At 32.0% G+C, this 11,775-nt stretch overlaps 1 pseudogene; it reads left to right on the forward strand.

Annotated features, from left to right (window-relative positions):
- The first annotated feature begins 226 nt into the window (after positions 1-226).
- LOC145263692 (5S ribosomal RNA) lies at positions 227-343 on the forward strand (annotated as a pseudogene).
- The last annotated feature ends 11,432 nt before the right edge of the window (positions 344-11,775 follow it).

The following is an 11,775-nucleotide window of genomic DNA, read 5'->3' on the forward strand; positions in this document are numbered from 1 at the left end:
AATATTTATATAACTTTACATATATATATATATAAATCCGTACATATGTGTGTATATATATATATATATATATATATATATATATATATATATATATATATATATATATATATATATATAGTAAATTATGGTAATTAAACTACATAAAGTTTTCACATTTCAAGCCTGTAAAGAATCGTCAATATATATATATATATATATATATATATATATATATATATATATATAATACGGCATAATCACATTGACACACCGGTTCTCGTCAGATCACCGGAGTTAAGCAATGATGAGCATGGCTAGTACCAGATGGGTGACCATTTGGGAATTCTAGGTGCTGTATGTGATTTCCGCTTATCTCTGCATTGTTTCCAATCGTCCTGAATCTCTACTTGCCACAAAAAGTACATGCGCAAGCACCCTTACAGTGGATATCCATAGTTTGTCAAGACTGAAGGTAGCCTTTATATATATATATATATATATATATATATATATATATATATATATATATATTATCAAACGAGTAATGTTGGAAAACTGTGCCAATTCATATATATTATTCCTTAATTGGAATTCATTTTTGAGATGAGCAATATATATATTAATTTATTTTTATTTCGAACTATTATTCTCATCTTTATTAGTTTGTTGTTTTCATCTTTATTGGTTGTTGTTTTTTCACAACGTTTCGGCCAACTATTCCTCTGGCATTCGTCAGGTGGTAACCGCGACGGATAGGAACTTTGAATCTCCTAACTGCATTCCAGCAATAACTGCCATCTGTAGTTGTTGTCGTCTTACCACGTTTTGGCTGGCTTTGGGTAGGATTGAAACCGCCACCTTCAGACAATTCGCACCTGAAACCGTAGAGATTCAACGTCTCTATCAACTGACTATCAACTATCTTCAGACAGAAGATAGCAGTTTCAATCCTACCCAAAGCCAGCCAGAGGTTTTCTTGGCCAAAACGTGGTAAGACGACAACAAATAAGGATGTTGATGGGCAGAAATCAGAGGCCCACAGTATTAATGCTGGAGTCCCTCAGGAGTCCATACTGAGCCCAACTCTCTTCCTGATCTACATCAATGATCTCCCAAAACACATACTAAAATCTTTCGTTGACAGCTATGCTCATGACATGACCATCTATGGCAACACATCAAAGGCCATAAATGATGATGTTCTCTCTGATTCTCTCTCCTCTGATCTTGAGCACGTGGCACAGTGGGAAAAAAGGTGGCTGGATACCTTTAATGCATCTAAGACCAAGCTCCTATCTCTACATCATAAACGCTCTGATCCCCATCTGGCATCAATTGAAATGGATGGCTCTCGTCTAGGGGAGGCGCCAGGTTTTAATAAGCTCCTGGGTTTGACCTTTACTCCTGATCTTAAATGGAACACATACATCAAGTCTGTGGCCAAGGTTGCTGGGAAAATGGTGGGATCCTTCTACCGCTCCAGAAGATATCTCACTAATGATGCAATTCTCTATCTATATAAGAGCCAAGTACGTCCAAGGATGGAGTACCGCTGCCACATCTGGGCGGGAGCTGCTAAAAACAGCCTATTCTGCCTTGACAGAGTACAAAATAGACTTTGTGGCTTGGTGGGGGATGCCCTTTTCTCTACCCTGCAACTTCTTTCCCACAGAAGAGACGTAGCGAGCCTGTCGTTGTTCTATCGTTATTTCCATGGCAGGTGCTCGTCTGAGCTCCATTCTCTGGTCCCCCCTCGCCAATCTTTTTCAAAAAACACCCGACTAGCTGAAACCCCCGTCAATAATTTTCCCCACTCCCTATCTGTGCCTAAATCAAAACGTAGATACCATGAACAAAGCTTCTTTCTTAGAACTGCACGCCTGTGGAACTCTGTTCCGCTTGCCTGTTTCCCTCCCGACTTCAATCTAGATGTCTTCAAGTCCAACACAAACAAATCCCTGATAAACCGCCCCCCCTAAGTAATGACACCTTACCAATTCTCCAATACTATTGCTACACTATTCCTTTGATTACTGCACACACAATAACCCTTATCCCTGAGTGGCCATTGGGCCTTGATAAGTAGTGAACTCTATGTAAAAAAAAAAGTCATGAAAAACAACAACCAATAAAAGATGAAAACAACAACTAATAAAGATGAGAATAATAGTCCAAAATAAAAATAAATTAATTTGTGCCAATTCAGTCTTGTATATAAACATCGCTGGGTACGAGACGTATTTTGTTTTTGCAAGATTATATTATCACAGCCTTCTAACACATCTCTTTTCACATTACACACATTGCTAAGCAAACTATAGCATCCTCCTTTTATATTTATATATATATATATATATATATATATATATATATATATATTAGAGAAAGAAAAGGGACTAACCTAGTTATGTGTTCATCAACGTTTCGTCTTTATTTCAAGACTTGCGAAATAAAGTCGAACACAATGATAAAATCATTGTTTATTGCTTCTTTTTTTTGTAAGTCCTATATCAAAAAGTGTGACCATCTTTTACTATAAATCCCGCTCGAAACTGGAGCACTACACACTTGAAACCACCGGACTAACACGTAATTCTCGTCTCTTCGCAATAACACCAAAATGGAGAAAAAGAAAAAGAAATTCACGAACCGGACTTTCGACCCTGATGAGGCTATGTATTAGCGAAATATAGGACTTACAAAAAAAAAAAAAGCAATAAACGATGATTTTATCATTGTGTTCGACACTTCAAAGTTTTCAGAAATCTCTCGATTAAATTTTACTTTTAAAAAGTGTCTTCAAAAAGTGTGACCATCTTTTACTTTATACATTTATATATTTACATATATGTATATATATACATTTATACACACACACACATATATATATATATAAGTAGATTGTAGTTTGCTTGAAGCATTGTTGAAGAAAATTATAAGGTAAAATTAAAAGCCAAGAACAATGCGAGATTTTTTTTTATATAGAGTAAAATTAAATGAAAACAAAAGAAATACATTCCTTTTTTTGTTGTTTGTTTTTTCTTTTTCACACAAATTTTAACTCTAAACAACAGTCATTTTTTTTCCTGTTGTATTCAATGGTGTTATAAATCTCTTCCGCTGTCTTCTCTTGAAAAAGGACTAATAGGTCTGAAATATATTGAGATTTATAACACCATTGAATACAACAGAAAAAAAAATGACTGTTGTTTAGAGTTAAAATTTGTGTGAAAAAGAAAAAACAAACAACAAAAAAAAGAAATTTATTTCTTTTGTTTTCATTTAATTTTACTCTATATAAAAAAAAAATCTCGCATTGTTCTTGGCTTTTAATTTTACCTTATAATATATATATATATATATATATATATATATATATATATATATATATATATATATATTTGTGTAAACATTAGTGGTATATCTTCATATTATGATTATTGTCATATCTTCATATCATGATTATTGTAGATATCATCTAACTCACATAAATCATGATTATTGTAGATATCATCTAACTCACATAAATTAATATACAAAAGTATGAATTTATGCGTAAACTTTAAAGTATTTACTTCAACAGCGCTCAATACGTAGGTAGAGCTAGGTAGTAAGTTATAAAATATATATGGCGATTAAGCTATACTGAATATTCCGCGTTTCATCCACTCTAGGATAAGCCTGAAGAATCCTAGAGTGGATGAAACGCGGAATATTCAGTGTAGCTTTATCACCATATATATTTTATAACTTACTAATATATATATATATATATATATATATATATATATATATATATATGTTGGATGTGATAACTAATGACTACACATATGCAAACATGTTTCAGTGACCACCCAGCCAGGGAAAATCACCTCATCAGGCCAAAAATATCAACGTGAGTCTATATATATAGGCAAGTGCTAAGTCTGCGAGAGGTTAAATTTATTGGGGGGGGGGTCCGGGAATTTTAACTGCATTCTTTTTTTGATCTTTTTTTTTACTCAACGGTTCTTAAGACTATATATTGCTTATTTAGATTTGTATGGTAAAGTTTCCTTCTTCTTATCTATTTGCCTATCTTACTTAAACTTGCATGCATTTTTATTCTAATAAAATTCATATACTAATTAACATATCGCAGAATAGATCTTATAATTTTTATTTTTATTATTATTAAATTTACTTATATATTATTTATATTTTATTTTGTTTATATATGAGTATAAATAGTAACTGTACCTACATTTTGTTATTGGGAAAGTGGTATTTTCCACTGGAGAGCCATGTAATTTACATCTGTCTTGTTTTTACATCTTTAAAACAGCTACTTGGTAGGAAGTTGATCATCCTCGTTTCTATTTAAAAACTTCAGTTAAGGCATTTTTCTTTTTTTATCCTTATATAGTTGAATCTCTTTTTAAATTGTAGACTTTTTAGCTGTCGGCTTATGCAAGATGCAATAGGTTAAACTTAGCTGTTTTTTGCCGGGAGATCTAAACTGCATTCTGTATTTTTATTTTTACATATTTTTTACTCAAGCCGTTTTTAGACCATATATATATATATATATATATATATATATATATATATATATATATATATAATGTGGAAAATACTTTATTTCCTTATAATATATACCAATCTTTATTTAAGAAGCGCAATGTAATTACAGAGCAATATAATTTCAAAGTTTATGATATTGACGATCTTACAATTTATTCCTTTAATTCAGGTGACATTTAAAAATTAATCACTTAATTATTATATCAATCAGTGAATCTATTTTGCCCGTAACTCATCAGAAGAACTGTAAATATTTATAATATGTTTACATTATGCCATTTTGTATTTACAGCTTCTCTTCCGGATTTTTAATCATGTAAAAACGCACTTTATCTCCTTTTGATGAATTGATTGTTGCTATTTCTTCTGATGAGTTAATAGATTCACTGATTCATATAATAATTAATCGATTGATTTTGTGCTACGAAACAGATATTGCCAAGAATTGTAAATGTCAACTGGATCAAAGGAATAAATTGGAAGATCGTCAACATCATGAACTTTGGAATATAGACTTTTGTCATTCATTCACTATATATATATATATATATATATATATATATATATATATATATATATCAACCTATATAATATAATTTGCTGATTTCTTTATGTCCTCTGATGAGCAGAATAGCAAGAATAGCATTCTTTGAAACTCCGCAGAATAAGGACTTTGTACATTGTTTTTGGAGTATTCAGTCAAACAATAAATTTTGATTGTAAATTTTAACTTAGAGTTTTAATTTTCTTTCTCTTATATATATATATATAGAGAGACAGACAGACAGACATTCGATCACTAATGGTCAAATACTAGTTGGTAGTGAGAGCATTAACTAGGTTCAATGCTACTCCATAACCAATACATATGGACCTGGGTCTTTCAATCATTAATCTGATGAAATAAATCTATAACGATATGGAACATAATTGGTATAAATGAGAGCAATATAAAATCTAATCTCAGCACAAAATTACTGTATATCACGTTAGGTTTGCATAATATAGGAAAATTAGAAAGCGAAAGGAGAAACAACCTTTAACTCCATTGTAATTCTCTAAAAAAATATAAATATATAAAAATTGGAAACAATTCAAGTCTTTCTCGTCTTTGCATCAGACATTTTATTCTAGAACAAAAAATACTCAACTTGTTCATAATAGGATTAGTCAGAGGATTTTAAATTGAAAAGGTCATTATTTTGACAGTCGTCTTTCTGGAGAGTTAACTATATATGTTCATATCGCTCTAATCTACAAGTTTCGAAAGAAGTTTGTTTCTTGTTTTGCGTTTTGAAAATAAACAACACTGCACTCTCATTCTTCATCTGTCTTCTAGAAACGGTAAGCAACAAGCGGATTTCAGATATGCAAAGAGAATCCACATACCTATACACCATTTAAGAGTCATAGGTTGCTGGAAAAGAGAGTGGGTGGAAAGAGGAATAAAGAAAGAAAAAGAGGATACAGATGAAGAATTATGCATATATAGGCTAGGAAGAAAGGGTGAAATATGACTTCAGCGTTTCCTTGTTGTATGGCAAAAGAGTTGTACTTACAAAGTAAATGATGCAGAATTCGAAGCAAAAAAGTAAACAAAAAACAATAGAGAATATAAAAAAAGTTTGGCCTGTGCTTTTGAGCCTGTAGGCGAATGATTGCAGAAGAAAAACGTTGGACATGACTCAAATGCAGACACAGTGCTGACGAGAACTGAGGCTTCCTGCAGGAAGTGCTTCAGGGAAAGACTGTCTTACAAAAGATGAATAAGAAACAAAATGGATTATGTTGGCGGCAATGGCGGTGATGACTAACAACAAGATTGTGATGCTGATGATGATGATAATCATCATCAGCATCATCATCATAAGTTCAAGGAAAACCAGCAACAACCACGTGATGAAGAAAGTGAAAGAGAAACAATAAGTGAGACCAAAATCACAGAAAATGACCTTTTAGATGTTGGGTGTGGAAACATTCAAAGAATTTAAAACCTCATAAAAATTAGCAAAATTGAAACAGTGTTTCTTTTTGGCTTCAAACCTGTTTTATATGGAAAACAAAATAAACTAAATAGGAGCTTAGTCACATTTTTGAAAACATTATTTTGTAAAATTAATTTTAAAAAATTTAGAAAACTAAATGATGCATTCTTTTTATTGCGGATCATCATAGTTATTGTTTCACGACATTCCGGCTAACTCATCCTCTGACCTTCTTCAGGTTAATACACAATCTATATATCTATGAAAGTGTGTGTAAGGACACTTCTCAACCTATATACTCAACGAATGTTTGATCTACAGACTTGAAATTTGGTATATAGAGTATTCAGAAATATGACAAACTTTTTAATCGGTTTTCATCCGGAAAAAATGGCTACTAAGAGGTCAACATTGAAAAATTGGTATGTGGAAGGCCATCGGATTTTTATCAGTTTTCAACTGTTTGGCGACTGTGCATGCACGGTCGTGAAATATGACAGCTTTCTTATGTTAAGTATGAGTTGGTTTGAAAACACTCTTTAAAAGTCATATCAAGCTGGTGTAATGGTTATCGTACTTGACTTACTGTTTTTAGGTTTTGGTTTCAATCTCAGCTCGAGTAATTTTTTTTTTACTTACAAGAAGTGGACTGTTTAGAAAAACATAATATTTGCATGCACGTGTTTAAGTTTCTGTCAGTTTTTTTTTTTTTTTTTCAATTTTTAAAGGAATTTAACGTTATGTTTAATACCTATGGTATTTCTGTTTATAATAAATAAAAATATTGCATTTATTAAAATATAACAGTTATGCATATTTCACGACCTGGGAACGCCGGGTATATCATCTCGTATATAATAAGACTAAACGATGTTAGGTAATTTTTATTAAATGATTAAAAGATTTTCAGAGACTTTTAATAGAAGACATCTTTTTCAAAGAAGGCTTCTTTTCTCTTTATTTTGCTGGTGGTATTTATCCCTAGTGTACGTCCGATTCGGCGATATACTTTTCTTTCTTCACAAGAGGTTAATTACTTGAGATTAATACCACTAGTAAAATAAAGAGAAAAAATATTTTTTGAAAAAGGTGTCTGTCATCAAAAGTCTTAAAAAATGTTTTAATAATTTTATAAGAAATAAAACAATAAATGTTTTTCTTCAATGTTCAAATGAACCAAAATAAAAACACTTTTAAAAAGCAAATATTACGATTTAAAATGTTTTTAATAAATAAAATTTCCAAACATTATTTCAATTTCGTTCTATTGTGAATAAATATTTCAGTTCATTAAAAAAAAAATTCTTAATGCTAGGGAGTAAATATAATTCCATGAGATTGGTTATATTTTTATTTTATTTTTGATTTGATTAATTTTCTAATAAATCTATTGCAAATTTAAAGCCTTTAATTATAACAATTCTTTATCGAATACTTCAATAGTGAAGTACACTTTAACCAAATACAAAGCTATTTCTTTATAACTGCTTTATATACTCAATTATTTAGTACTGTCAGCTACAGTGATTTTTAATTGATTTCTTAATCGTTTATCTTCTCACATCAATTCGATTTTCTTTTTATTCTTATTAACCTCAAGCGATGCATATTGTCAGTTGGACGTAAGGCGCTAAGATTTCAGACTATATCTGCAGGGTTATGTAGGGAGTTATGTAATGAGATTTCTGATCGCATAACATTTAAAATTCTGCATTTTAGTAATCAGGGAAGCAGGAAATTGGGGGCGAATTCCTTAGTCTAAAAGTTAAAATAGAAGGCTTTTCATCATCTAGAGATCAAAACCGTGAAGGAGTGAGATTTTGCTATTCGTCAGGTTAGTCGAGGATATATGCATATGTACATCAAGGCTATGAGTTCGTCAGAGCAGGTTCCATTAAAGTACTTGTATAACAGGCATAGAGATGCAACATTGTGGCGATGGGACAGGAGTTAGAGCTTGGTTGATAGTTCAGGATCTATTAGCTTGGAGATTTTTTTTTTTAAACTCTGCCTAAGAGAGATTAATAGAAGATGCGACAGCTCAGATGTGGTAACAATACTCCATGCATTTGCGAATAATGGCTTTGTACAAATATAAAATATTCTCAGCTGTGAGTAATTTTTAGCATGGCCCACCTTCTTTGAAGCAGCCTTGGCAATGTCCTCAGTGTATTTATGTCATTGGCTTCTAACGTTGTCTCAACCATAATCATTTTTTCCGGTTCATGAATTGGTTTTTATTTTGAAGCATTTATTGATTTATTGATTAGCGTTTAAAATATATTGTAGAGGTATAAATAAATATGCGGTGCTACAGTCTGACATCACCTACAGATGAGCTGGCACTGAAAAGAGGAAAAATAGTAATGTAATTAAACAGGAAACTGTTGAAATTATATCGATTGCATCAAATCTGATATTGTTCTAAGAGAATTATCTCAGAACTCATGTTTTAAAATACGGAACTGTTCTAAAGTAAAGCATTGGATGAATTTAGAAATGAACAGCATCTTTTTAGTAAGTACAGTAGCAGTGAAACCCGACGTTGCCCGGGATTAAATGAAGATCAACGAATATTTCATACTTACAATACTTTTATTGCTATTGAAATCACCCATTTTTCATTCAAATCGATTAATTGACTGCTTTAGTTGGAGACCCACCACAGTGCACTAGGCAAAAGCTTCACATGCTTCCCACAGTCCACCATGCACTATAGTCCACATTGAACAGTAGAAAATCTACTGTTGAGTTTAGGAAATTATTTTTTATGTAATTAACGGTTAAAATGCAGAAGTCAAGTACCATAGTTCATATGTGCACTAAGCAGAAACATTCATTTCGAATGCATCCCTGTCTTATCAAAGAAACTACTACTATAGGTTGAGTCCATCTACTTGTGCAGTGACAAAACTTATCAAACGCACTTCTGATGTTAGGCTTTATAAGGGTGTTAACTATGGTCTAAATTGGATTGTTTCTTCTTTACTTGAATTTTTTTAATTATCAAGATATGTTTCAATAGTAAACGAGACATTTTAATATAAAACCTATTAAAGAACACTCCTAGACACATGAAGTACATTAGTGTAAAATTTTTTTAAATTTTCTAAATCGTTTCAGAGCCCATAAAAGGCAGACAAAGTCTTTTTATATATAGAGAGATGAATACATAGATTTCAAACTTTATTTCTTAAATTATGACTTCAGTTTGTAATGGACTAGCAGGCACAATCGGTATTACCAAGGGATAAACTCCAGCTTCCAGTTCTGAACCCCATGAAAACATTTTCTACTGGTACAGGTTTTGAACCAGAAAAAAAAAACTTTTGCCGATGCAGCCAGAGATGAATGAGAAAAAAATCAGCATTAAAATAATAATAATGATGATGATGAAGAAGAAGAACTGTACCAGTATCCCAATTTTGTTTTTTGCATTTCAACAATTTTCAAGTAAAAAAATAACATTTATAAAATAAAACATCTATATTATTGGGAATATTCAAACTAATATTTTAATCTTGGTCGTTATTTTAGAGATGTCGTGGCCAGTGTAACCTCCGGCTTTCATCAGCTGCATTTATTTCAACTTGGGGATCTTTTGGTTAGACTCATGAAATATTTCCACTCCTGGTTTTGGATGCTCAGTACAAATGCAAATCCTCACAATATTATTACAAAACCCATAATTTAAAATTAACATTCCTTGAAACGTTTTATTTGAAAAAACTTATCATTCTTGGAGTTCATATATTAGATTCAGTGCTTTTCGTAAAATAGGTTCTCTTTATCGGTGCAAACACTTTCTCACACTTGAAACTATTCTCTATTTCTATAAATTTATTATCAGACCATGTATGGGGTACTGTTGTCATATTTGGGCTTGTGAAGCTCTGTACGATTTGAAGGTTCTTGAAATGTGTCTATAATTTGATTGGCCACACCCTTTGTTCTTCACTACAACCTTTCTCTCACAGACGTGATGTTGATAGCCTCAGTCTTTTTTGTAAATACTATTGTGGCATTTGTCTTTCAGTATTGTCTGATTTATTCTATGCTTCTTTTGTTCTAGATTGTTTGTGGCGCGGTCTAGTGATCTCCATACATTCGCTGTTTTGATACCTCATTGTAGTACAGCGTCCTATTCTAGTAACTTCTTTCCAAGAAATAAATGGTTGTAAAACTCTTTTCCTGTTGACTGTTTCCCACTTATCTAATAGACTTGGGCTTTTCAAGACTAAGGTCAATAGGCATCTCCTGCCTTTGCCATAATCATCTTTCGTTCTCGTTAGCTCCTTACATCAAGTGGCTCATGCCTCGTCTGGTGCAACTTCCAATCCAATAATAAATAAATAAAATATGGCTTTGCATGCCCAGATAGAGAAACGATCACTTTGAATATTATATTAAAACTGAGTCAAATACATGCTAAAATATTCCTTAAGAAAGTATTTAGATAAAGAGTGACTGTCTCTTTGTTAGCATTACCATCTAATTTACAAAGTGTCTGTGCACACTACAAACACATATGTAAATTCGATGGCAAAATAATTTCTATATTATCCAGAAGGAAATTACATAATCAGTAATAGTGACCCAACACGTCACTTGTACGTTCACTACTATATATATATATACATAATACCTTTGTTAAAAAGTACTATCTTTTATCACCATACCTTACTTAACGTTAGGGATTCTAGTGCAACAAAGAACTATTTACTTATCTTTCGATGATTTCTCTGTCAGCATGGACAGAACTTTATTGACTGTTACCCTATGTAGAGAGGTAAACCTCTCCGAAAACGGGGTAACCTCTAGGCCGTAGGTGACGACCCATTATGTCTGGTGACTGAGCAATTCTTCCATTTCGACCCTAACTTCAGCTAGAGGCGAGATTGAAAAATTAATCAGTTGGTCACGTCATGCTTTAGTATCATCTTTCATATTATTCAGCATGATTCTTCTAAAAAAACATATTTCTCCTTTTTATTCTCACTCCACCCAAATCGATACTAGAAATTGGTTGTTGGGGATCAATCATGTGGAGAACAAAGGAGATTACCAATATCAACGAATACTGTTTTGTAAAAGTGATGTTTTCCGGGATTAATTTTTTTCTAAGAGTAATGCTTTCTGTGTGTAATTTTTTCTAAGATTGATGTTTTCTGGGTGTCATTTTTTCTAAGATTGATGTTTTCTGGGTGTAATTTTATTCTAAGGGTAATGTTTGTAGCGAGTAATT

This window comes from Euprymna scolopes, chromosome 3, assembly GCF_053919585.1.
Source record: "Euprymna scolopes isolate OS-2025 chromosome 3, ASM5391958v1, whole genome shotgun sequence".
NCBI classification, from domain to species: domain Eukaryota; kingdom Metazoa; phylum Mollusca; class Cephalopoda; order Sepiida; family Sepiolidae; genus Euprymna; species Euprymna scolopes.